Source organism: Symphalangus syndactylus, chromosome 13 (assembly GCF_028878055.3).
Source record: "Symphalangus syndactylus isolate Jambi chromosome 13, NHGRI_mSymSyn1-v2.1_pri, whole genome shotgun sequence".
Lineage (NCBI taxonomy): Eukaryota > Metazoa > Chordata > Mammalia > Primates > Hylobatidae > Symphalangus > Symphalangus syndactylus.
The window spans coordinates 104,284,378-104,311,899 of NC_072435.2; the positions used below are offsets into that span (position 1 = coordinate 104,284,378).

Here is a 27,522-nt window from a genome sequence, read left to right on the forward strand (position 1 = left end):
ATCCTAAAATTAGACATTTTTTGCCCTCTTCAGTGACTCAACTTTGATTCAAAGTCTAAAATCCTCAGGTGGGGGTAGGAATCCATACCCTTAATAGCTAAATGTCAGATGTAAAATGTATTAAACTTACTCTCTTTACTTCTCTGCAGTTCCATTCATTAACAGACATTTAAGAGCGAAGAGAGGGAACAGGAATGTATTCAGTACCTACTCTGTATTAGGCACTTCATATAATTTTCCTTACTTAATCTTGCCAATGACCCTGCAAGGTAAGCCTTTTGCATCTCCACACTACAGAGGAGGAAAGTGAAGCTCAGGGAGGTGAAGGAACTGGCAAAGTCACAGCTAGCAAGAAGCGGAGCCAAGAGTGAAGCCCAGCTCTATCTGGCCCTAAAGGCCTGCACCCTCATGGCCTCAGTTCCCCTAAATATGAAACTCTCTTAGAACGAGAACTACAGAAGGTACCCATAGCTCACTGTCCCTAATTAGACAAAAAAGTTGACATTTTTCTTTCTCTTCTGTACTACCTTGCCACAATCCAAGCTTTAACGAACACACAAAAAAGAAAAGGTATCCCGAAATGGCCAACTGGTTTCTCCTAATTCTCAGAAAGGTGCTAAGTGAATTTATTTATTTACTTATTTATTTTTTTGAGACAGATTCTTTCTCTGTTGCCCAGGCTGGAGTGCAACTCTGTCACCCAAGCTGGAGTGCGATGGCGCAGTCTAGGCTCACTGCAGCCTCTGCCTCCCAGGTTTCAAGCAATTCTCCTGCTTCAGCCTCCTGAGTAGCTGGAACTACAGGCACATGCCACCACACCCGGCTAATTTTTGTATTTTTAGTAGAGACAGGTTGGCCATGTTGGCCAGGCCGGTCTCAAACCCCTGACCTTGTGATCTGCCCGCCTCAGCCTCCCAAAGTGCTGGGATTACAGGTGTGAGCCACCGCGCCCGGCATGAAATATTTTTAATTAAAGTATTTTAAAAATGAACATAATCTGGGAGGCCAAAGGGGGGTGGATTATGAGGTCAGGAGATCGAGACCATCCTGGCTAACAAGTGAAACCCGTCTCTACTAAAAAATACAAAAAAATTAGCTGGGCATAGTCGCGGGCACCTGTACTCCCAGCTACTCGGGAGGCTGAGGCAGGAGAATGGCTTGAACCTGGGAGGCGGAGCTTGCAGTGAGCTGAGATCGTGCCACTGCACTCTAGCACTCTAGCCTGGGTGACAGAGCGAGACTCCGTCTCAAAAAAAAAAAAAAAAAAAGAACATAAGAACACAAAATATAACTAAAGAATACTAGTTTGAGTCAGACACTCCAAGAGAGGAAAGCATGAACAAAAGAATGAAGAGGCTGGGCATGGTGAATCACACCTATAATGCTAGCACTTTCGGAGGCTAAGGTAGGAGACTTGCTTGAGCCCAGGAGTTCAAGACCAGCCTGTACAACATAGTGAGACCCCATCTCTACAAAACATTAAAAAAAAAAAAAGAATGAAAAGAAAGTAGACACCCTTAAAATCCAATTTACAACCATTCTCATGAGTGTGATGCGGTAGTTCCAGTACTAACTGACCAAATACTATCAGGGTCGGCCTGTATGCATTTGGTGTGATTACATCGTGTTCGCTGGCCATCTACCCTACTGAGAAGACTGTGCGCCAGTCATTACTGTTCATCGGGGGAAAGAACCTGGACGAGAATGTTCTGCCATTGGGGAAATGTTTTAAACACTCAGTTTTACATTTGAGCACTTTTTGGTTAAGAGCTGGACTTGGATGCCAGAAAGGCAAAAGGGAGTTACCCCATTCATGTTATTTTAACATAGGCAATAAAGACATTCATGATAATCAGAGAAACTCACTGACCTCAGGATCTTTCCAGTTAACTTCAATAAATAATCATTCATTCAGCGAATATCCAGTAGGCACTAATGACCAAGCCGTGAACAAGAGAATCTCAGTCTGCCTTCCATGTGAATTGGTCTATTGCATTCTGCCTTGTATGGAAAGGCACCTTTCAGACTATAAGCTCAAATTCAGGTCCAGTTCTTTGTAGCAAACAGTCCTGATGAATGTACAATACATGAGGGCAGGGACAAATGTCTGCCTGTGAGATGAGGGAGTTTTCATGGAGGAAAAACCTCATGACCCATGTCCCAAAGGACAAGTGGGATTCTAGAAGTAGAAAGGGGATGAAGTAATAAGTTCATCACAAGATTTGAAAGCTGGGATGTTTCAGGGAGTGACACTAGAGATGAAGACATGGGAAGCGGAATAGTGAGAAATAAAGCAGGCTGAAATCAGAGCCCATCTTACTCCACACCTCATTAAGAAGTCTGGACTTTATTTTGTGGGTAAAGGTGAGGTCACCAGAGGATGTGAACAGGTGAATGGCATGTTCCCTCATTAATCCTTTTTGATCTATAGCATACCTTAAAATATATTAATTCAAACCTTTCCCCAGTCCTTTCACATTTGGGTTTCAACTTACATAACCAAAATATTGATGAGGGTGTGGTTTAAGGTCTAATTTCTAACTAGTAAGACCCCACTATGCATAAATTGGAAGTCATCAAAATTTAAAATGTTTGTTCCTAAAAAGGGGTACCATCAAGAAAATGAAAGCACATGTCAGAATCCAAGAAAATTTTTGCAAATCATACAGCTGATAAGGCACTTGAATCTAGAATACATGAACAACTTTTATAACACCAATAAAAAGACAACCCATTAAAAAACGGGCAGAGCATCTGAATGGACATTTCTCCAAACATTACACATACAAATGTTCACCAACCACATGAAAAGATGCTCAACATCATTGGCCATTAGGAAAACATAGATGGCTAGACTCAAAAAGTCAGAGAGTAACAAGTGTTGGCAAGAATGTGGAGAATTTAGAACCTTCATATACTCTTGGTGAATATCGTAAAATGGTGCAGCTGCTTTGGAGAAATCTGGCCATTCCTCCAAAAGTTAAATATAGAGTTACCATACAACCCATCGATTACATTCCTAGGTAAATACTCAGGAGAAATGAAAACGTATGTTCACAGCATTATTCATAATAGCCAAAAAGGGAAAACACCCAAATGTTCATCAACTGATGAATGGAAAAACAAAATACAGCATATCCAAATGGCATATTATTTGACCATTAAAAAAAAAGAATGAAGTACTATACAATACTACCACATATATAAACCTTGAAAATATGCTAAATAAGGGCAAGACACAAAAGACCACATAGTGTATGATTCCATTTATATGAAACGGGAGGACTTCTAAGGGGTATGGGGTTTCTTTTTGGGGGGGATGAAAATGTCCTAAAATTGATTGTGGTGACAGCTGCACAACTCCGTGAATATACCAAAAACCACAGAACTGTACACTTTAAATGGGTGAACTGTACAGTATGTCTCCATGAAGCTGTCATAAAACAAAAAAAGTTCCATTCTGCACTCTAGAAATACAAAGTACTCAGAAAGGAGTACAGAATCTTGTTCACTCACTTTAAAGGATCTGAACTAGGGCAAAGAAACCCAGAGAGATTCTATTACTTAACATTCTAGGTACTAGGTCATACTGAAATATTCATGAAGAATTCTATGTTTTAATACAGAAAAGGTATCTTAAGTTTAAAAAGACATACAAGTGTCAGAAAAGAGTTTTCATAATTCAAGGAGACAATAACACAGAGAAGTCATAAATGGAAAACAAGCTTAAGCGGTTTTATCACTTGAAAATGCAAGTAGCTCTCAAATTTATTATTGCCCCACCCCTGGAAAAGAGGTCAAAGGTAAAACAGCCCAATTAATAATATGTTTCTAAAGTACCAGTTTGTGACAAATCAAAATATGAGAAATTAAAATTTTACCATCATAAAGAAGAGACTCGTCGACATACCCACTTACATAACTAAGAATTGATATTTATCCTTTTGAACATTCCATCTCATAGTCGTTAGAGTGAGTCTCTTCCTCATGGTTGGAGCGGATCCCAGAAGTGACAGATAAATTAAACATAAAACTTTTATCAAAAAATCTAACAGTGCTTAAAAAAATGCTATTCACTGACACCGAATCTAATCCTATATATAAATAAGCATAAATGCTGATTAGCACGATCTGCAGGCAAAGTAACAAAGGATCATGAAAAAGTCAATATTGTGTGCAGTTATGTTTCATCGGTATGTATCTATTAAAATTCATCAGGCTTTAATGTACCTTCCACAAGTAATCAAAATAAATATGGACAAGATAGGTTCCATATTTGTCAAAAATGTGTGCTCCTGACGTTTATACCAAATCTTTGTCCAATCCTCAGTACACACGACTAACCTCCACCACAAAACACTGCACTTCAGGACCTAAGGTACAACACAATTCTCAGTTTTATTTCACTTTTTTGCCCTACTTATTTATGCGATTTCTCAGATCCAATGTTTACTATTATGCTTCATAGCCAAACATTATGACTGTGAAACATACCTCCAAACCAAAAATATTAGTTTCCTTAAATCATCTGAAATGTATAGAACCAAATAGATTTTGCACATTTCTTCAGTTTTACAGGGAATGCAGAAAGTGAATTAATATTAAACAGATATCTATTTGCCTTCACAACTGAACAGACGGTACAAAGCAACTGCTTATACTTAATCATGTTTCTGTCTATTCCAGCAGGCCCTGGTGTCAGGAGAACGTTCTGCCAGATAAGGACAATGAGATGCATTATTATATAGAGTAACTAAGAGCCCTACAAGTACTGTTTTAGAATGTAATCCCAGGCAGAAAGGCTGCGGTAAGAGGGCCTAATATTTTGTGATAACTATTTCCAAAAGTAAATATATCCGCCACCCAGGACCAGTTTATTAAACGTACACTACATTCAATTCTTTTTAAATGTCTTATAGGAGGGAAAAGCCTTTGTATCTTACTATGCCGGGGGAAATGAACAACTTGCAATTTGCTTCGCACTCTGAATCCCACGTTTGCAACATGTAGAGCAAGCACTTTAGACACCACAAAACAAGGGCAGCCTACATTACGGCCAAATATAGGATGTGTTTCTAAACCGTGATGCAGTAAAGCCTACGATTCCTTTTCCAGCGTTCAAAATCCTTTGAACACTCCCAAAAAAGGATGGCAGGGCCAGCGCCTCCCTCCAAGAGGAAGCCCCTTTCTTCTCGGCTCTCACCGCAGCCTGCCACTTCCCCCAACACATTCAAATCATTTGAGAGACGGAGAGCTGGGGAGCGTGCGCCGGTGGGGACAGGCGGGAGAGCTCGGTTTCTGCATTCCCACCCTCCACGTCTGACCTCATCCTCAGTCATTTCGGCGCAGCGGGGCCCCACCTGCACCTCGCTCCTTTTTACTGCGTCCCTCTCCAGCTGCCCCGCTATTAGGGGAACACACCTCTGAATCGCCCAGTTCACTCGGACACCCTGGGCCCCCGATCCGACAGCCTTCCTTCTTCGTTCCTCCCCTTCCAACCCCCAGCCAGTCCCAGCCCTCTGCTCCCTAGGCCGGGCTCAGCCTCTTCCTAAGCCGCCCCCACCCACATTACTCCAGCTCCAGCTCTGCCCCGCCCTGCCTGACCCCCAACCGAGATCTACAGAGCCCAGAGCTGGTCTCGAACCCAAAGCCAGGAAACCCGCAGGCCAGGCGGCCGCCCTCGCCCCTCCTGAGGCAGGGCCCAGCTCGCCCCGGCCCCACGTGAGCCCGGCCCCTGCCCGCCCCCACCCACTCGTTCCCTGGGGCAGCCCAAACCCAGTCCCCAGGCCTGGAGCCCCCGGGCTCTGCGCCTCGCCCGAAGCAGCCCTTCCCTCCCAGCACCTCGCCCAAGCAGGCGATCCCTGACCCCTAAAAGCCTTCCCTGGGCAGCCTCGTCCCACCTCGGCCCGCGGCTCCGCACCCGGCCAGGAGCGTTCCGGACCTCGAAAGCCTCCTCCCCACAGGGACCCTGCTTCACGCTCCCCACGCCACCTGGTTCGGTCCCCAACTCCCTTTCCCCGAGCCCCCGACAGCCCCCGGCCCTAACCCCTTGCAACCCAGCCCGTGAACCCGCGCCCCGCGCGCCCACCCAGCCCTGTCCCCTCCACCCAGCCCTGCCCCTCGCCCCGCCGGCTCCTGTCAGCCGGCGCAGGCACATGCTCAGAGGACAGGTCCGCCCGCCCGAGTCGCTCTCAGGCTGCCCCGCCGGGCGCGCGCCGCTCACCCGGGCCGAGGTGCCTGAGGCGCCGCCGCCGAAGTCCCCGCTGCAAAGCCGGGCGAAGCCTCCAACCGCTGCCGCCTCCCGCCTGGCACTGAGCGCCGTGCGGGGGAGGGGCGCGGGCAGCCGCCACCGCCCCCGCCACCGCGCGTAGGCCCCGCCCCCGCGCCGCGCGGGGCCCAACCAGGGCTGCCGGGCCACTGTGCGCCACGCCCACTTCCGGAGGGGAAGCCCGCTTCCCACCCCACGTTCCACGCCTCGCTACGCCCCCTCTGGTCGCGCCGAGGGATGCAGGCGGTGCCCGAGCGCACGCCCCGCTCTCCAGTCATCTGAGTGGTAGAGGGCCACGCCCACAGGCGCCACCGAGCCACGCCCACTGCTCAGACCCCAGAGCCGGGTTCTTAGAGCCCCGCCCACTGACCCGCTAGGCTCTGCAAGGCCACGTCCCCTGGCTCCTCAAAGATTCCCCCAGAGCCCCTCAATACAGGAACATTAGCTCCTCTGAGCCCCGCGCATTGCCTATCCAAGTCCTTAAACCAGCCTCCTGGTTCCCTAAGCCCGGCTCCCCTCCCACTGCTTCAGAACTCGCCCAGCGGCCTCACAAAGCCCCGCCCCGTCTTCCAGAAGGCCCGCCCAAGGACCGCAACCCTATTCCTAGCATCTCAAGCCCCGCCCACTACCGCATCTCAACGTTTAAACCTCAAGCCCCGCCCCGAATTCGCGAATCCACGCCTCTGGCTCCCGAGGCTCCGCCCTGGGTCCGTCACACCCTCCCACCACCTCCCCTGAGGACTGCCGACGTTCCAGCCCTCCCTGAACCGTCCATTGTCACATTCCTAGTGCAGAGTGGCCGCCCCTGGGCTGGGCCACACCCACGTAACCCCAAAGAGGGCCCGTGATTGACCCCATTTCGCAGGTGAGGGAATGGAAACTTCAGGGTTCCTCCCTTCCTTTCCTTGGCCAGAGTCCCTTAATAACTCGGCGGCCCAGGCCTGAAAGTCGGAGCACGAGAATTTGAGCCTCAGCTCTGCGGCCGTCAGACTGTGTGACCTGGGACAGTTCTCTTACCTCTCTGGGCCTGAATTCCCTAATCTTTAGCATGAAGAAGTTGTCCTGTTAATAGCCAAAGTCCCTTTCTGCAATACCAAGCTCTGAAATACCGCGATTTGAGGAAACAGAGCCAGGTGAACCGAATTGACTGAGGGGTAGGGCTATTTACTTCCCAAAACAAGGCATCTTTGCCATTCACAGAGGGATTTTTTTTTATTTTAAGCGTCAGCCTCAGAAACGTGTGTTATTTAAATCAAGCTCGACCTGAACTAAGACAGCTATCACAGCAAATTACTTATCCTCTCTAAGGGTCAGTTTCTTTATCTGTAAAATGGGGATAATGACAGCCCCTCCCTCACAGGGTTCCATGAGATCATATTAGCAGCCATGATCATGGCATTACTTTTTGCCATTAAAAGGAATGGCAAAAACCGCGATTACTTTTGCACCAGGATAATAGTAATATACTTAGAAGGGTTCCTGGCTTGTGATAAACCCTCGACAGTACCTGTTGCTGCTACTGCTGGGACTCAACAAAATGAAAGGATGGGTTTTATTTTGCCTTCAAGCAGCCACTCCTAATAGGAGGAATTCAGCACTCTTCCTGCAGTAAGATTTGCCACTCACTTTATTTAAATGAGATAAACGTGATAAAACACCTACTGCAGTGCCTGCCATATGGTGAGGCTCAAAAACAATTCACTTGTTTTTGTTTGTTTGTTTGAGACAGAGTCTTGCTCTGTCGCTCAGGCTGGAGTGCAGTGGGGCAGTCCACGGCTCACTGCAGCATGGACCTCCCGGGCTCAAGCAATCCTCCCACCTCAGCCTCCCACGTAGCTGAGACTACAGGCACGCGCCACCATGCCCAGCTAAATTTTTAACATTTTTTTGTAGAGATGAAGTCCTGCTATGTTGCCCAGGCTGACCTCAAACTCCTGAGCTCAAGAGATCCTCCCTCTCAGCCTCCCAAAGTGTTGGGATTACAGGCATGAGCCACTGTGCCCACAACTCAATAGTTTTGTTTTTTTATTTTTATTTTTTTATTTTTTTTTTTTTTTTTTTTTTTTGAGACGGAGTCTTGCTGTGTCACCCAGGCTGGAGTGCAGTGGCGCGATCTCGGCTCACTGCAAGCTCCACCTCCCGGGTTCAGGCCATTCTCCTGCCTCAGCCTCCCGAGGAGCTGGGACTACAGGCGCCCGCCAACACGCCCGGCTAATTTTTTGTATTTTTAGTAGAGACAGGGTTTCACCGTGTTAGCCAGGATGGTCTCGATCTCCTGACCTCGTGATCCGCCCGCCTCGGCCTCCCAAAGTGCTGGGATTACAGGCTTGAGCCACCGCGCCCGGCCAACTCAATAGTTTTGAACAATAAAAGTTGATTTTTTTAAAATTCACTAGTTAATAAATTAAACAGGGGCATTGATAGCAGTGAGTTCTGAGTGCTTTGGGGAAAATGAAGATTGGTAAAGTGCTTTGAGTTCTTTTTTTTGAGACGGAGTCTCGCTCAGGCTGGAGTACAGTGGCGCAATCTCAGCTCACTGCAAGCTCTGTCTCCCAGGTTCACGCCATTCTCCTGCCTCAGCCTCCCCAGTAGCTGGGACTACAGGCACCCGCTACCACGCCCGGCTCATTTTTTGTATTTTTAGTAGAGACGGGGTTTCACCGTGTTAACCAGGTCTCGATCTCCTGACCTTGTAATCCACCCGCCTCGGCCTCCCAAAGTGCTGGGATTACAGGCGTGAGCCACCGCGCCTGGCCGAGTTCCAACTGGAAACCACCGAGTAAGCTAGCTTATTCTTTGGAAACAGATTATTGCTAACATTTATCCATCACTTACACATACTAGGAACTATCTGAGTGCTTTACATGCAGAATCTTCTGAAATTGCTCAACAATCCTATGGCCACAGAAATAATTCTTTTTTTTTTTTTCTTTTTGAGACGGGGTCTCACTCTTTTGCCCAGGCTGGAGAGCAGTGGCTCCATCTGGCTCACTGCAGCCTCGAACTGCCGGGCTCAAGCAATCCTTCCACCTCAGCCTTCCGAGTAGCTAAAACTACAGGTGCACACCACTTTGCTCACTAATATTTTTACTTTTTGTACAGATGGGGTCTTGTTTTGTTGCCCAGGCTAGTCTCAAATTCCTGGCCTCCCAAAGTGTTGAAATTACAAGGGTGAGCCACCACACCCAGCCCAGAAGGGATTCCTAATCCCCACCTATAAAGGTGAAGAAACTGAAGACTCAGAGAAGTTAAATTCCTTGTCCAAGTCACATGGCTTGAACCACGTAGAACCCACATCCATCTAAATGCAGAGCCTGCACTCTTAGCCAGTTAGTCATTACACTAAACTGCCTCTGTGGCAGCATGACAGAACAGAAAAACCGTGGACTTTGGATTCTGGCCGGTTTAGGTTTAAATTCAGGCTCCACCTATTACTCATTGTGTGACGTTTAGCAAGTCACTTCCCTTCTGAGCTGAGCCCTGTTCTCCTTGCCTATATATCACTGGGATCATGTAAATGCTTCAGGAAGTGGTTTTGAATATTCAGGAGTTTAGATTCAATGAATTCGGACATGGCAAAGCACCCAACACAGTGTCCAGCACAAAATAGGTGTTTTAAAACATGTTGATGTTTAAAAATCACAGGGTTCCAGCCAGGAGTGGTGGCTCACACCTGTAATCCCAGCGCTTGGGAGGCTGAGGCAGGTGGATTGCTTGAGGTCAGGAGTTCAAGACCAGCCTGGCCAACATGATGAAACCCCATCTCTACTAAAAATACAAAAATTAGCCAGGCATGGTGGCACATGTCTGTAATCCCAGCTACTTGGGAGGCTGAGGCAGAAGAATTGCTTGAACTCGAGTTTGGAGGTGGAGGTTGCAGTGAGCCTAGATAGTGCCACTGCACTCCAGCCTGGGCGAGAGTGAGACTCTGAAAAAAAAAAAAGAAATAAATGAAAATAAAAAAATCTTGGGGTTCCGTGAGATCAGAGATAAATTATGAAATTAGAAGTGATGAAATGATAATGATGAAATTAGAATAATTCCCCCAGCCAGATGATACCGCCAGAAAGCAGCCATGGAATATGCTATGAAAGATCCCAAGGCCTTCATCTTCCGACTGCCTCTTTCAGTTCCTAGTTTGAGCCCTGCATTTGAGGAGGTGATTCTTGCACAGGAAGCACCCAATGCCAGAAGCAACGCCACCTCACTGTCACTCCATACCTACCCCAAATGTGGTCAGCTGAGAGCTGCTTACTTCCAGAAACAGGAAAACTGCATAACTCTGCTGGGAGAAAACCCCATCATCTCATTGTTCTTGAACCTACAACAATTGCTTTGTGGGCCTGAAAGAAACCTTGGCTTCACCTGGATCCAGGTCCAGGTGAGATGCTGGATTTAAGAGTTTTTTCCTGCTCTCAAAAGCTGGTGATTTCTAAAGTGGCCTAAGACAGGAGCTAGATGGAGAGGAATTTAATGATCAGGAAAAATAAGAATGACTCCAGACCCCACATGATATAGATGCCAGCTTATGTATGAAGAGGAAAGAACTGTGGGCCCAGCATCCAGAGGCTCCTTAGCAAATAATTTTTCTATTTTTTCTGAGTACCAAATGGGGACATTTGTTTTAGGTTGCTGGGGAAACCTAGAAGCTCAGTGAATTACCCTGTGGAAGCATTAACAAATAATAATATTTTTAAATAAATGAGACTGGAAGTCCCTAGAGTAATCTCAGTAGACAAGACCCCTAATTGAGCGATAGAAGACAACAAAATTTGAAGAGCACTAAAACTCACTCTACATTGATAAATCATCATTCTCACTGCTTTGGGTACTTCTTTCTGCAAAATAGAAACTGGAAAAATACTGAATGATTGACCGGCTACAGACAAATGCCTTTTTTAAAATTAAAATTTTAATTTTGAGATAATTGTAGATTCACATACAAGTGTAAGAAATAATACAAAGAGGCCAGGAGTGGTGGCATGCACCTGTAATGCCAGCTACTTGGGAGGCTGAGGCACGAGAATTGTTAGAACCCAGGAGGTGGAGGTTGCAGTGAGCCAAGATCACGCCACTGCATTCCAGCCTGGGTGACAGAGCGAGACTCTGTCTCATTAAAAAGAGAGAGAGAGAGAGGAGAGAGAGAGAGAGAGATCATGTGTGTGCCAGGTGCAGTGGCTCACGCCTGTAATCCTAGCACTTTGGGAGGCCAAGGCAAGTGGCTCGCTTGAGCTCAGAAGTTTGAGACCACTCTGGGCAACATAGTGAAACCCCATCTCTACAAAAAATTTAGTGAAAAATAACAACAAAAAAGAGAGATCACATGTACCCTTCATGCAGTTTCCTCCAATGGTAACATCTTGCAAAACTATAGTACATTATAACCTGGATATTGACATTGATACAGTCAATGTCAATATAGATATTGAAAATATTTCCATCACCACAAGAATACCTCATGTTGCCTTTGATAGCCACACCCACTTCCACCTTCCATTCATCCCCTCCTTAAGCCCTGGCAACCACTCATCTGTTCTACATTTCTATAATTTTGTCATTTCAAGAATGTCATGTAAATGGAATCATATAGTATGTAACCTTTTAGAATTGACTCTTTTCACTCTGCATAAATCTCTGGAGATGCATCCAGGTTGCTGCATGTGTGAGTAGTTTGTTCCTTATTATTACTGAGTAGTGTTCCATGGTACAGATGCACCATGGTTTAAATATTCACCCATTGAAGGACATATTGTTTGACCTATTCACCCATTGAAGGACACAGGTTGGAGCTATTATGAATAGCTGGTATAAACGTTATAAACATTCATGTACAGCTTTTTGTGTGAACATATGTCTTCATTTCTCTATGAAAAGTTCCCAGGAGTCCAACTGCTGTGTTATATGGTAGTCGTATGTTCAGTATTTTAAGAAACTGTTCCCCAGAATGGTTGATCCATTTTACATCCCCACCTACCAGCAATCTATAAGTGCCAGTTTCTTTACATCTTTGTCAGCATTTGGTGTTGTCACTATATTTTACTTTAGCCATTCTGATAGATATAGAGTAATACCTCATTGTGGTTTTAATTTACATTTTCCTGTTGGCTAATAATGTTCAAAATCTTTTCATGTTCTTATTTGCTAATTATTTATTTTTTTAATTTAATTTAATTTTTTTTTCTGAGACAGAGTCTTGCTGTGTCACCCAGGCTGGAATGCAGTGACATAATCTCAGCTCACTGCAATCTCCGCCTCTCATGTTCAAGTGATTCTCCTGCCTCAGCCCCCCGAGCAGCTGAGATTACAAGCACTCGCCACCATGCCCAGCTAATTTTTGTATTTTTAGTACAGATGGAGTTTCACCATGTTGGCCAGGCTGGTCTTGAACTTCTGACCTCAAGCAATACACCCGCCTTGGCCTCCCAAAGTGCTGGGATTACAGGTGTGATCCACCACACCTGGCTCTTATTTGCTATTTATATGTCTCTTCATGTCTTGCTAATTTTCTTTTCTTTTCTTTTCTTTTCTTTTTTTGACAGGGTCTCACTCTATCACCCAGGCTAAAGTACAGTGGCATGATCATAGCTCACTGCAGTCTTGAACTCCTGGGCTCAAGTGATCCTTCTGCCTCAGCTTCCCCAGTAGCTGGGACTACAGGCACACACCACTACATCAGTTAATTTTTAAATTATATTTTGTAGAGACGGGGGTCTCACTATGTTGCCAAGGCTGATCTCAAACTCTAGGCTAAGCAATCCTCCCACCTTGGCCTTCCAAAGTGCTGGGATTACAGGCATGAGCCACTGCACCCCACCAACAGCACTGTATTTTTTATTACAATGTCCATGAGTTCATGGCTAGTATAGTGGAATACAATTAGTTTTTCTATGTTTACCTTATATCCCGGGGCCTTGTTGAACTCACCTTTTAGTTCTACAAACTGTTTTATAGATTCCTTGGGATTTCCTACAGAAAGAATCATGTCACCTGAAAACAGAGATGATTTTAATTTTTTTCTTTCCAATCTGCATGTCGCTTATGCCCATTTCTTGCCTTATTGCACTGGCTAGCACCTCCAGCACTATGCTGAATAAGGAGTGAAAGCAAACGTCTTTGCCTTGTTCTTGTCTTTGGCAGGAAGCATTCAGTCTTTCATCATTAAGTATAATATTAGCTGCAGTTTTTTTTTTTTTTTTTGTAGATGCTCTTTATCAAATTGAGGAATTTGGCTGGTCTGAAAGTAATGAGTTATCTCAATGGATTTTTTACAGTGAGTTACCGATCAAACTCCATGTACTACTCTTCCCCTCTCCCCCCACTTCTCACTACTGCACTTGATTATTCTTTAAAAAAAAAAAATCAAGGAATTTCCCCTTCATTCCTATTTTTAAGAGATTTTTAAATCATGAATACCTGTACTACACTGAATGATAGATGATTTTTCTTCTTTAGCCTGTTAATATGGTGCATTACATTGATTTTTGAATACCAAGCCAGGCTTGCATCCCTGGAATAAATCCACTTGGTAAAGGTAGACAATTCTTTATACAGATTGCTGAATTCCGTTTGCTAATTTATTGTTAAGCATTTATTTTTTCTTTTCTTTTCAGACAGGGTCTCACTCTGTTGCCCGTGCTGGAGTGCAGTGGCACAATTTCGGCTCACTGCAGCCTAGACCTCCCAGGCTCAGGTGATTCACCCACCTCAGCCCCCTGGGCAGCTGTAACTACAGGCATGCCACCACACCCAGTTAATTTTTGTATCTTTTGTAGAAATGGGTTTTTGCGGTGTTGCCCAGGCTGGTCTCGAACTCCTGGGCTCAAGCAATCCTCCCACTTCAGTATCCCAAAGTACCAGAATTACAGGCCTGAGCCACCATGCTCGACTGCGTTTGTTTCTATACTCATGTGAGATATTAATCTGTAGTTCCACCCTGTGTCTTGCTCTGTCGCCCAGGCTGAAGTGCAGTGGCGTCATCTCGGCTCACTGCAACCTCCACCTCCTGAGTTCAAGCAATTCTCCTGCCTCAGCCTCCTGAGTAGCTGGGATTATAGGCATGTGCCACCACACCCAGCTAATTTTTCTGTATTTTTAGTAGAGATAGGGTTTCACCATATTGGCCAGGCTGGTCTCAAATTCCTGACCTTGTGATCCGCCCACCTCGGCCTCCCAAAGTGCTGGGATAACAGGCATGAGCCACCATGCCCGGCCCAGTAATTCCACCTTTTTGTAAAACTCTGGTTTTAACATCAGAGTTAACACTTGCTTAGTAAAATGAGTTGGAATATGTTTCCTTCTCTTCTATTTTCTGGAAGAGATTTTGTAGGTAACTTAATTCTTTAAATGTTTGGTAAACTTCTCCAGGGAAACCATTTCAACCTAGAGATTCCTCTTTGGGGATATGTTACATTACAAATTCAATTTCCTTAATGGTTATAGGGCTTTTCAAACTGTCTATTCCATAGTGGGTGAGTTATGGTAGTTTTTGTTTTTAAAGGAATTGGTCTATTTTGCTTATCAAGTTTGATGTCTGCAGTGATAGCCCCTCTTTCATTCCTGATACTGAAAATTTGTGTCTTCTTTTTCTTTCTTTTCTTTTTTTTTTTTGAGCCGGAGTCTCACTCTGTCACCCAGGCTGGAGTGCAGCAGCACAATCTCGGCTCACTGCAACCTCTGCCTCCCAGTTCAAGTAATTCTCTGCCTCAGCCTCCTACAGGCACCTGCCACCATGCCCAGCTAATTTTTGTATTTTTAGTAGAGACCGGGGTTTCATCATCTTGGCCAGGCTGGTCTTGAACTCCTGACCTCATGATCCACCCGTCTTGGCCTCACAAACTGCTGGGATTACAGGCGTGAGCCACTGCACCTGGCCAATTTGTGTCTTCTTTTTCTTTCTTGGTTAGTCTTAGCAGAGAATTGTCAATTTTACTGAAATTTTTCAAGAATTAGTTTTTATTTCATTGATTTTTCTCTATTGTTTTCTTGCTTTCTGTTTCATTGATTTGTGCTCTTTATTATTTCCTTCCTTCTGTTTGCTTTGGGTTTATTTTGCTCCCCTTGTCCTATGTTCTTTAAGTGGAAGCTTAGATGATTGATGTGAGACTTATTTTCTTTCTTTTTTTTTTTTTAAATGGAGTCTGTCACCCAGGCTGGAGTGCAGTGGCATGATCTTAGCTCACTGCAACCTCTGCCTCCCAGGTTCAAATGATTCTCCTGCCTCAGCCTCCCAAGTAGCTGAGATTACAGGCTTGTACCACCATGCCTAGCTAATTTTCGTATTTTTAGTAGAGATGGGGTTTCACCATGTTGGTCAGGTTGGTCTTGAACTCCCAACCTCAGGTGATCCACCCTCCTCAGCCTCCCAAAGTCCTGGGATAACAGGTGTGAGCCACCGCGCCTGGCCTGATGTAGGACTTTTTAAACATATGTATGTAGTGCTGTGAAATCCCCTCTCAGCCCTTGTTTACCTGTGTGCCACAAATTTTGATATGTTATATTGTCACTTTCATTCAGTTTAATGTATTTTTTAATTTCCTTTGAAACTTTCTCTTTGAGACATGGGTTATTTATAAGTGTGTTGTTTAGTTTGCAAGTGTTTGGAGACTATTCTGTTATCTTTCTGTTCTTGGTTTCTAATTTGATTCCTTTGTGGTTGAAGAATACACTGTGTATGATTTTAATTCTTTTAAATTTGTTGACATTTGTTTATGGTCTAGGATATGGTCTATCATGGTATATGTTCTATGGGCACCTGAAAAGACTGTATTCTGCTGCCGTTTAGGGGAACGTCCTGTATATGTTGATCAGATCCCACTGGTTGATGATGTTGAGTTCTTCTATATTCTTGCTGATTTTCTGTCAAGTTGTTCTATCAGTTATTGAGAGAAGAATATTGAAATCTTAAACTATAGGGCCAGGCGCAATGGTGCATGCCTGTAATACCAGCACTTTTGGAGGCTGAAGTGGGTGGATCACTTGAGGTCAGGAGTTCGAGACCAGCATGGCCAACATGATGAAACCCCGTCTCTACTGAAAAAATACAAAAATTAGCCAGGCGTGGTGGCGGGCCCCTGTAATCTCAGCTACTTGGGAGGCTGAGGCAGGAGAACTGCTTGAATCCAGGAGGTGGAGGTTGCAGTGAGCTGAGATCCAGCCTGGGTGACAAAGCAAAGCCATGTCTTAAAAAAAAAAAAAAAAAAAAAGGAGGAAAGAAATCTTAAACTATAATGATGGATCTGTCTATTTCTCTTTTTAATTCTATTAGTTTTTGCCTCACATATTCTGCAGCTCTGTTGTTTGGTGCATACATGTTTAGGATTGTTAGGACTACTTAGTGGATTGCCCTTTTATCATTATACAATGTCCTTCTCTGTCTCTCAGTTTTCTTTGCTCTGAAGTATACTTTATCTAATACTAACATAGCCATTCCTGCAATCTTTTGATTAATGTTTGCCTGATATTTTTTTCCCATCCTTTTACTTTCTTTTTTTATTTGAGGAGTCTCGCTTTGTTGCCAGGCTGGAGTACAGTGGTGCGATCTCGGCTTACTGCAACCTGCCTCAGCCTCCGGAGTAGCTGGGACAACAGGCACATGCCACCAGGCCCAGCTGATTTTTGTATTTTTAGCAAAGGTGGGGTTTCACCTTGTTGGCCAGGATGGTCTTGATCTCTTGACCTTGTGATCTGCCCACCTTGGCCTCCCAAAGTGCTGGAATTATAGGCATAAGCCACTGCACCCAGCCACCATCCTTTTACTGTCAACCCACTTGTATATTTGAAATGAGTTTCCTGTGGACAACATGTAGTTGGTTCATGCTTTTTCAGTCTACTCTGCCAAGTTCTTTTTTTTTTTTTTTTTTTTGACAGCATCTCACTCTGTTGCCCAGGCTGAGTGCAGTGGCATGATCTCTGCTCACTGCAATCTCTGCCTCCCGGGTTGAAGCAATTCTCCTGCCTGAGCCTCCACATGCCACCACAGGCACATGCCACCATAACTGGCTAATTTTTTTTGCCATGTTAGCCAGGCTGGTCTCAAACTCCTGACCTCAGGCGATCCACCCACCTCAGCCTCCCAAAGTGCCAGGATTACAGGCATGAGCCACTGCACCCAGCCATAAGTTCTGTCTTTAATTAGTGTGTTTAGACCCTTTATATTTAAGGTAATTATTGATATATTAGAGCTTAAGTCTGCTGTTTTATTTTGTGCTTGTGCTTGTTCTATTTTCCATTTCTGTTTCCTTTTTACTGCCTTCCTGTGGGATTTTTAGAGTTTCTTTCGATTTATCTATAGTGTTTTTGAGTGTATCTCTTTGCATAGCACTTTTAGTAGTTGTTCTAGGTACCACATTATAGATGGATGGATAGATAGAGATATACAGGTAGATATCCACAAAAAATAGAAGATATAAGAAAGAACCAAATGGAAATTTTAGAACTGAAAAATATAATAACAAACTAAAAGAATCCAATGGGTGGACTCAACAACAGAATAGAGGGGGCAGAGGAAAAAAATCAATGAACTTGAAGACAGAACTATAGGAATTACCCAATCTGAAAACAATAGAGAGAAAATAGATTTCGGTCTCCAAAAAAAAGATAAAATAGACTTCATGTAGTTCTATGAAGTCCTTTCTCAGCCCTTGTTTAGCTGTATGACACAAATTTTGATATGTTGTATTATCATTTTCATTCAGATTAATTTTTTTTTTAATTTCCTTTGAAACTTTCTCTTTGAGACATGGGTTATTTATTAGAGTGTTGTTTAGTTTCCAAGCATTTGGAGATTATTCTGTTATCTTTCAAAAAACTACACAAAACCTCAGGGACCTTGGGACTATAACAAAAGACTTAGCATTCATGACATCAGAATTTCAGAAGGACAGGAGAAAGAGGGTGGGGCTGAAAAAGTACTCGAAGAAATAATGGCCAAACACTTCCCAAATTTGGAATAAAGATTCCAAAAATCTATAGAAGCTAAACAAAACTCAAACAGGATAAACCCACAGAAGCTCACGCCAACACACATCATAGTCAAACTTCTGAAAACTAAAGACAAAGAAAAAATCTTGAAAGTAGTGAGAGAGCAACAATACCCTACCTATCATAGAAAATCAATTTGAACGACAGTAGGTTTCTTTATCAGAAACCAAGGATCTCAGAAGAAAGTGGCACCGCTTCTTCTTCTTTTTTTTTTTAAGATAGAGTCTTGCTCTGTCTCCCAAGCTGGAATGCAGTAACATGATCATAGCTCACTGCAACCTTGACTTCCTGAGTTCAAGCAATCCTTCTGCCTTAGCCTCCCAAGTAGCTGGGACTACAAGCATGCACAATCATGCCCAGCTAATTTTTAAATTTTTTGTAGAGAGGGGGTCTTGCTGTGTTACCTAGGCTGGTCTCAAACTCCTGGCCTCCAGCAATCTTCCAACCTCCACCTTCCAAAATGCTGGGATAATAGGCATGAGCCACTATGCCCAGCCAGGACAGCATTTTTTAAGTGCTGAAAGAAAGAACTATCAACCCAGAAAACAATATCTAGTGAAAATATTCTTCGCTAGTGAAGAGGAAATCAAGACATTCTCAGATGAAGGAAAAGTAAGAGAATTTGTCGCCAGTAGATCTTCCCTAAAAGAATGGAAAGAGAGGCCGGGGCAGTGGCTCATGCCTGTAATCCTAGCGCTTTGGGAGGCCAAAGCGGGTGGATCACAAAGTCAGGAGTTGGAGACCAGCTTGGCCAATATGGTGAAACCCCATCTCTACTAAAAACATAAAAATTAGCAGGGCGTGGTGGTGCGTGCCTGTAATCTCAGCTACTTGGGAGGCTGAGGCAGGAGAATCACTTGAACCTGAGAGGCAGCAGAGGTTGCAGTGAGCCGAGATTGCACCACTGCACTCCAGCCTGGACGACAGAGCAAGATTCTGCCAAAAAAAAAAAAAAAAAAAAAAAGAATGGAAAGAGGAAGTTCTCTAAACAGAAAGGAAATGATAGAAGAAGGAAACTTGGAACATTAGGAGGGAAGAAAGAACATGGTCATCTGAAGTGTGAGTAAATACAGACTTTCCTTCTCTTCCTGAGTTTTCTAAATTATGACCAATGGTTAGAGTAAAAATTATAACACTAATCTGGTTCTAAACGTATGTACAGGAAATATTTAAGACAATTATATTACAAACAGAAGAGTATAAGAAAACATAAGGGAGATAAGACTCTATACTTGAACTGGTAAAATGACAACACCAGTAGACTATGAAGATAGATAGATGACAGATAGATGGATAGATAGATAGATAGATAGATAGATAGATAGATAGATAGATTAAACATCAGATCTGATTCTGATGACTTTCAATTTTTTTACATTTGTTTCAGTCATGTTTGCAATTGGTTGCTGAAGCATTTCTATGATGATTGCTTTAAAAACATTGTCAGCTAATTCTAACATCTCTATCATCTTTGCATTGGCACCTATTGATTGTCTTGTTTCATTCAGTTTCAGATCTTCCTGGTTCTTTGTGTGAGTTATTTTCAATCAAAACTCGGACATTTTAGGTATTATGTTATGAAACTCTGGATCTCATCTAAACTTTTTTTTTTTGAGATGCAGTCTTGCTCTGTCACTCAGGCTGGAGTGCAGTGGCATGATCATAGCTCACTGTTATCTTGAAATCCTGGGCTCAAGGGATCCTCCTACAAGCCTCCTGAGTAGCTAGGACTACAGGTACCACCATACCTGGCTTTTAAAAAAACTTTTTTTTTTTTTTTTTTTGAGATGGAGTCTTGCTCTGTCACCCAAGCTGGAGTGCAGTGGTGCAATCTCAGCTCACTGCAACCTCCACCTCCCGGGTTCCAGTGATTCTCCTGCCTCAGCCTCCTGAGTAGCCGGGATTACAGGCACGCATCACCATGCCCAGCTTATTTTTGTATTTTTAGTAGAGATGGGGTTTCCCCATGTTGGCCAGGCTGGTCTTGAACTACTGACCTCAGGTGATCCACCCACCTCGGCCTCCCAAAATGCTGGGATTACAGGTGTGAGCCACTGCTTCTGGCCTAAAAAAATTTTTTACAGGGGCAGGGTCTTGCTATGTTGCCCAGGCCGGTCTCAAACTCCTGGCCTCAAGCAATCTTCCCATCTTGGCCTCCCATACATCTTCCATCCATTTTATATGGTGCTACTTGACACCACTACAGTGGAGTAGGGGGCGGGAGTTCCTCCTCATTAATGCCAGGAGGGGTAGAAGTTCTCCGGTCAGCCTCTGATGAAAGCTGATGGGCAGGGTGGGAGACTTCTCTTATTTCTGGGTGAAAGTGGGACTTGTGGTTCCCCACCTGCTCTGCTGATACCTTCCTGGCTGGGAGAGGTAGAAGTGCCTCACTAGTGTTCCCCATGTGTCTTCCTTTGACACCATGGGAAGGTGTTCCCAGGCAGTGGCGACAGTCCCAACGCTCCTTGCTGCCTCCCCTGATGGCACCCAGTAGGGGAGAGGGAGGAGGACATCGTTACTGTCAGATGAGAGTAGAAATGCACACTCCTTATGTGATGGCCACTGGAACCACAGGGAGAGGCCTCATGACCACCTGGTGGGAATGGAAGTCCCTACTCCCTACTCCACCTTCTCTGATGCCACCTCATGGCATTGTGGGAGCATCCATGAGGAAATGCAGGTTGCACACTTGGCTCAGGGCCCACCATATGCTGGGGGCTGAGTCCATGCATGGTAGCCATGATGGTTTGAGCTAATGCCAGAAGCCCTGGTGTGATGACCGGTCCTGCCATTTCCTGGCTTTGTGATCTTGGTCAAGTTATGCCACCTCTTTGGGCCTCTGTTTCCTCATCTCTTCAGTGGAGAGAAATGATGCTCATCTGAGATTATGTCTGTGAGAGCACCTGCCACTGATCCTTGATACAGATAAACACTACAGTCGAGCTGGTACTTATTAAGCATTTACCGTCCACCAGGCCAGTGATACCAACTTCCCAGGCATTAACTCAATGAAATGGCTTTTTTAATCCCCATTTTACAGAGGAAGAAACTGAGGCTCAGAGAGGTAAAGCCTCTTGCTCATGGGCCACACTGCACTGAGTCTACTTCTTGATAGAGTGTGCCACCTTCTCCGTGTCTAAGAATAAGAGGAGCCATTAAAAGTTTAAGAAGATCTGATTCACCAGAGAAAACCTCTGGCTCAGGGATCTGCACAGCTCCTACTCTGATTAAATATAAAAAAAATCGGCCAGGTGGCCGGGTGCAGTGGCTCACACCTGTAATCCCAGCACTTTGGGAGGCCTAGGCAGGTGGATCACGAGGTCAAGAGATCAAGACCATCCTGGCCAACATGGTGAAACCCCGTCTCTACTAAAAATACAAAAAAAAAAAAAAAAAAAAATTAGCTGGGCATGGTGGTGCATACCTGAAATCCCAACTATTCGGGAGGCTGAGGCAGGAGAATTGCTTGAACCTGGGAGGTGGAGGTTGCAGTGAGCTGAGATTGCACCACTGCACTCCAGCCTAGAGACAGAGCAAGACTCCATCTCAAAAAAAAAAAAAAAAAATTGGCCAGACACAGTGGCTCACGCCTGTAATCCTAGCACTTTGGGAGGATCAGTTGAGCCCAGGAGTTTGAGACCAGCCTGGGCAACATAGTGAGACCCCATCTCTATGAAAAAATACATAAAATAGAAACATAAGATGTTAATATAGAGGTAACTGGGTGTGGGGTTATATGGAAACTCTGTACTATTTTGCAACTTTTCTGTAAATCAAAGTCTATCCTAAAATAAAAGCTTCCTTAAAAATACAGTGCCTGACAGCTACTCAGGAGGCTGAGGCAAGAGAATTGCTTAAACCTGGGAGGCGGAGGTTGCAGTGAGCCAAGATCACGCCACTGCACTCTAGCCTGGGTGACAAGAGCGAAACTTCATCTCAAAAAAGAAAAGAAAAAGAAAAGAAAAAAAAGAAAACTACAGTGTCTGGGCTGGGTACAGTGGCTCATGCCTGTAATCCCAGCACTTTGGGAGGCGGAGGTGGGAGGATCACTTGAGTGCTTTGCAATATATCTTTGCAGCTCTTTTCATCAAGGGACAAAATCTGTTTCCCACTGCTTGAATCTGGACTGGTCTTCTAAATTGCTTTGGCCAATAGGATGCAACAGAAATAACTGTCCTGGCATTTCCAGGCTTAGGCCTCAAGAGATCTTGAACATTTCCACTAGCTCTCCTGGAACCCTGATTCTGCCATGTGAACAAGCCCAGGCAACCTTACTGGAAGAAGAGAAGCATCAACTCCAACACATGAGTGAGGTTATCCTAGACCAGCCAACCCCCATCAACCACAAACATGAGCAAGCCCTGCGGAGACCCACTGAGCCCAATCCAGATCAACCAAACCTCCCAGCCTGCTTTAAACTTGTGAGTAAATAATAAATACTTATTATTTCAAGTCACTGAATTTGGGAGAGGTTTGTTACACAGTGAGAGCTACCTGATACAAACCCAAAAGACATCAGAAAAGGTGTTCTACTTAGACCCAATAATTTCACTCCAGAAATGTATCCTAAAGTAATTCTCATGATCACATACACAGAGTCAATTCTCATTATTCATGGTACTTATTCTACAAAGTCACCAAGAACACTGAATTAGCAAATATTAAACCATTGCTCCTAGGGGAAATACATGGTTAGGTGCCTGCAAGCTTTTGGTCACAACATTTTAGTCAACCAATCAATATATAACCTTTTTTTATGTGTATTTCTGTTTAAAGACACCCCTCTGCTTATTATTATTATTATTTTTTTTTCACAGGGTCTCACTCTGTCACCCAGGCTGGAGTGCAGTGGAGCAATCACAGATCACTGCAGCCTCAACCTCTTCCAGTTCAGGTGATCCTCCCACCTCAACCTCCTGAGTAGCTTAGACGATAGGCATGTACCACCATGCCCGGCTAGTTCTTCTGTTTTTGGGAGAGACAGGGTTTTGCCACATTGCCCAGGCTGGTCTTAAACTCCTGGGCTCAAGTGATCTTCTCACCTCGACCTCCCAAAGTCCTAGGATTACAGGCATGAGCCATCACACCCAGCCAAAGACACCGTATAAAGTATTGTTGATTAATATATATTGTTGGGCCGGGAGTGATGGCTCATGCCTGTAATCCTAGCACCTTGAGAGGCTGAGACAGGCGCATCACCTGAGGTTGGGAGTTCGAGACCAGCCTGATCAACATGGAGAAACCCCATCTCTACTAAAAATACAAAATTAGCCAGGCGTGGTGATGCATGCCTGTAATCCCAGCTACTTGGGAGGCTGAGACAGGAGAATTGCTTGAACCTGGGAGGCGGAGGTTGCAGTGAGCTGAGATCACGCGATTGCCCTCCAGCCTGGACAACAAGAGTGAAACTCCATCTCAAAAAATAAATAAATATATATATATGTGTATATATATATATATATATACACATATATATATATATTTGATTCATTCACATCAAACTCACAGCCAATACCGTAATACCTCATGTTTGAATGAAGTGTATCTAACCCATGTATTTACCCCATAAGGCACATCACAACTTTCTTGTGCTTAGGGATACTAGATAGACAATACTTTAGCACTACACTTGGGGATCATTTTAAACAGAAAAGTCATACCAAAAAAGCACACAAACATTAAATATGTGGCAGTAAACATACTGTGAAAATGTACGCTATGGTCCGAAAGTTTGTGTCCCACCCAAATTCATACAGTGAAATCCTTAATCAGCCAGGCATGGTGGCTCATGCCTGCAATCCCAGCACTTTGGGAGACCAGGGCAGAAGGATGGCCTGAGCCCAGGAGTTCCAGACCAGCCCTGGCAACATAGCGAGACCTCACCTCTACAAAAAATACAAATATTAGCTAGGCATGATGGTGTGCAGCTGTAGCCCTAGCTACTTGGGAGGCTGAGGTGAGAGGATTGCTTGAGCCTGGGAGGTTGAGGCTTCAGTGAGTCGTGATTGTGCCACCGTACTCCAGCCTGGGTGACAGATCAAGACCTTGTCTCAAACAAACAAACAAAAAAAAACCACCACAAACTTTGGGCTTATGCAAATAAGGAGGCTGAGAAGTGCCACAATCTGCCATCTGCAAACTGGAGACTCAGAGAGGCCAGTGGTGTAGTTTAGAGGCCTGAGAACCAGAGGCCCGATGGTGGAGGTTCCAGTCCAGGTCTGAAGGCCTGAGACTCTGGAGCTCCGAGGGCAGGAGAAGCCTGACGCCCCAGCACAAACAGGCAGAGGGGGAGCACATCCAACCTTTCTCAGCCTTTTTATTCTCCTCAGGCCCTCAATGGGTTGGATGATCTATACTGGAGAGGGCCACCTGCTTTACTCAGTCCACCGATTCAAATGTTAATCTCTTCTGAACACACTTTCCCAAGCACACCAGAAATAGTGTTTAATTAGATATGTGGACATCCTGTGGCCCAGTTACATTGACACATAAAATTAACCATCACTGGCCTGGTACAGTGGCTCACGCCTATAATCCCAGCACTTTGGGAAGCCGAGGTGGGTGGATTACCTGAGGTCAGAAGTTCGTGACCAGCCTGGCCACATGATGAAACCCCATCTCTACTAAAAATACAAAAATTAGCTGGGTGTGGTGGCACCCGTTTATAGTCCCAGTTACTCAGGAGGCTGAGGCAGGAAAATCATTTGAACCCAGGAGATGGAGGTTGCAGTGACCTGAGATTATACCACCGCACTCTAGTCTGGGTGACAGAGGGAGACTCTGTCTCAAAAAAAAAAAAAAAAAAAATTAACCATCACAATGGGTAAGTTTCTTTTTCATATCTTCCGTTCTGTATTTTCTAATTTTTCTGCAAAGTACATTCAGTCATTGGAAATCAGAAAAGCTATTGTCTTTTTTTGTTTTTAAATTTTTTTGTTTGTTTGTTTGAGACAGAGCCTCACTCTGTCACCCAGGCTGGAGTGCAGTGGCATGATCTCGGCTCACTGCAACCTCTGCTTCCCGGGTTCAAGCAATTTTCCTGCCTCAGCCTCCCAAGTAGCTGGGACTACAGGCGTGTGACACCATGGCCAGCTAATTTTTGTATTTCTAGTGAAGATGAAGGGTTTCGCCATGTTGGCCAGGCTGGTCTCAAACTCCTGACCTCCCGCCTCAGCCTCCCAAAGTGCTGGGATTACAGGCATGAGCCACCATGCCTGGCCAAGTTATGTCTTTTTTAAGAGAGGAAGGAATTCTGTAAATTCAAGGTATTGTATCAAGATCCTGAGCCCAATGTCACCCTTTGACAAACTCAGTAGAACTCCAGCTGGAAAAATTTCCAGATAATGCTCTTGTGCAGATTTTTCAAAACTGAAGTATGAATCTTGGCACAAAATGTGCTCGCTCATCCACATAAATCTCATTACTGAGGCAATAAACCTTGCAATTGTTTGTGCTGTCTGCAACGGCAAGAGCTGCAGTATCCAAAGCCCAGCCTGGCCAAACTCCCCTCACAAATCAGATATTCAGCCTCACAGGAAAAGAGAATTACTGCTAATTAATAACAACAAAGGATTAGGCCAGTGGTTCTCAACCCAGGACAGCTTTACTCCCCACTTCCCCCCAGGGGACATTTGGCAGTGTCTGGAGACAGTATTTGGTTGTCATTGACTAGGAGGTGCTCCTAGCATCCAGTGAATAGATCCCAGGAATGCTGCTGAACATCTTACAATGCATGGGACAGTCCCCACCCCACCCCACAGCAAAGAAGTATTAGTCCCCAAATGTCAATAGGAGTGAGGTTGAGAAACCCTGGGTGTTCAGACATATGGAGCCTTATTAGATCTTCCTGGGCTAAGAGCTTCACAGGAAAGATCTCATTTAAGCCTCACAGCAATCCTAGGGTATAGGGCCTATTATCATGCCCATTTTACAGAAAGGGAAACTGAGGCTAAGAATCATTTCTAGGCCAGGCACGGTGGCTCACGCCTGTAATCCCAGCACTTTGGGAGGCCAAGGCAGGTGGATCACCTGAGGTCAGGAGTTTGGGACCAGCCCGGCCAACATGGAGAAACCCTGTCTCTACTAAAAATACAAAAATTAGCTGGGCGTGGTGGTGGGCACCTGTAATCCCAACTACTTAGGAGGCTAAGGCAGGAGAATTTCTTGAACCCAGGAGGCAGAGGTTGCAGTAAACTGAGATCGCACCACTGCACTCCAGTCTGGGTGACAGAGCGAGACTCCATCCCAAAAAAAAAAAAAAATCATATGGTATGGGCTTGCACTCTGCTCTCCTCCATGCCCAAATGGTTGAGTTATTGCTCTGTTGTTGTTTTGAGATAAGGTCTCAGTCTGTTACCCAGCCTGGAGTGGAGTGCCGTGGTGCAATCAAGGCTCACTGCAGCTTCAAACCAATAGGCTCAAGCAATCCTCTTGCCTCAGCCTCCTGAGTAGCTTGGAGTACACAACCACATGCCACCACACCTGGTGAATTTTTGTATTTTTTGTGGAGATGGAGGTCTGCGCTGTGTTGGCCAGGCTGGTCTCAAACTCCTAAGCTTGGCCGGGCACGGTGGCTCACGCTTGTAATCCCAGCACTTCGGGAGGCCAAGGCGGGCGGATCACGAGGTCAGGAGATCGAGACCACGGTGAAACCCCGTTTCTACTAAAAATACAAAAAATTAGCCGGGCGTGGTGGCGGGCACCTGTAGTCCCAGCTACTCAGAGAGGCTGAGGCAGGCGAATGGCCTGAACCCAGGAGGCGGAGCTTGCAGTGAGCTGAGATCGCGCCACTGCACTCCAGCCTGGGTGACAAAGCGAGACTCTGTCTCAAAAAAAAAAAAAAAAAAAAAAACTCCTAAGCTCAAGCAATCCTCCCACCTCAGCCTCTCAAAGTGCTGGGATTACAGGCATAAGCCACCAGACCTGGCCTGTTGTTTTTAATTATGGAAATTTTCAGGTATAAACAAAAGTAGAGAAACCAATTGAACAAGCCTGCATGGTCCCTCTACCCAGCTTCAGAGCTGCAGGCAGAACCTCAAGCACAACATGCTTCCCTGCAATCAAGAATCCCTGAACAAGCCAAGATGAATGACACCAGGCCTGGCCCCTTGGGAACACATAAGTTCCTCCTTCAGGTGGCTGGAAACGCGTCCCCTCTTCCTTTACAGGTTTTGATCATATCCCCCATCAGCTGTTGCCTTTCCCAGCAGAAAAGTTAGATGTGAGATCATCTGTTCTCTCCCTACGTTAAGTGTCACCTCCTTTTCTGAGAGGTG

The 27,522-nt window shown here is 44.9% G+C and overlaps 1 protein-coding gene across 3 annotated transcripts in view; it reads right to left on the reverse strand.

Annotated features, from left to right (window-relative positions):
* CORO1C (coronin 1C) overlaps positions 1-27,522 on the reverse strand; it is a 123,192-nt gene that overhangs the window by 78,586 nt on the left and 17,084 nt on the right. The window contains exon 1 of one of the 3 annotated variants that reach the window (XM_055238614.2): positions 6,224-6,383. The exons of 1 other annotated variant lie outside the window; for it this stretch is intronic. The gene's annotated coding sequence lies outside the window, so the exon portion shown is untranslated. Of the gene's footprint in view, positions 1-6,223; positions 6,384-27,522 lie in introns of those variants that run through there. One more of the 3 variants, XM_063614479.1, reaches the window with a different exon arrangement.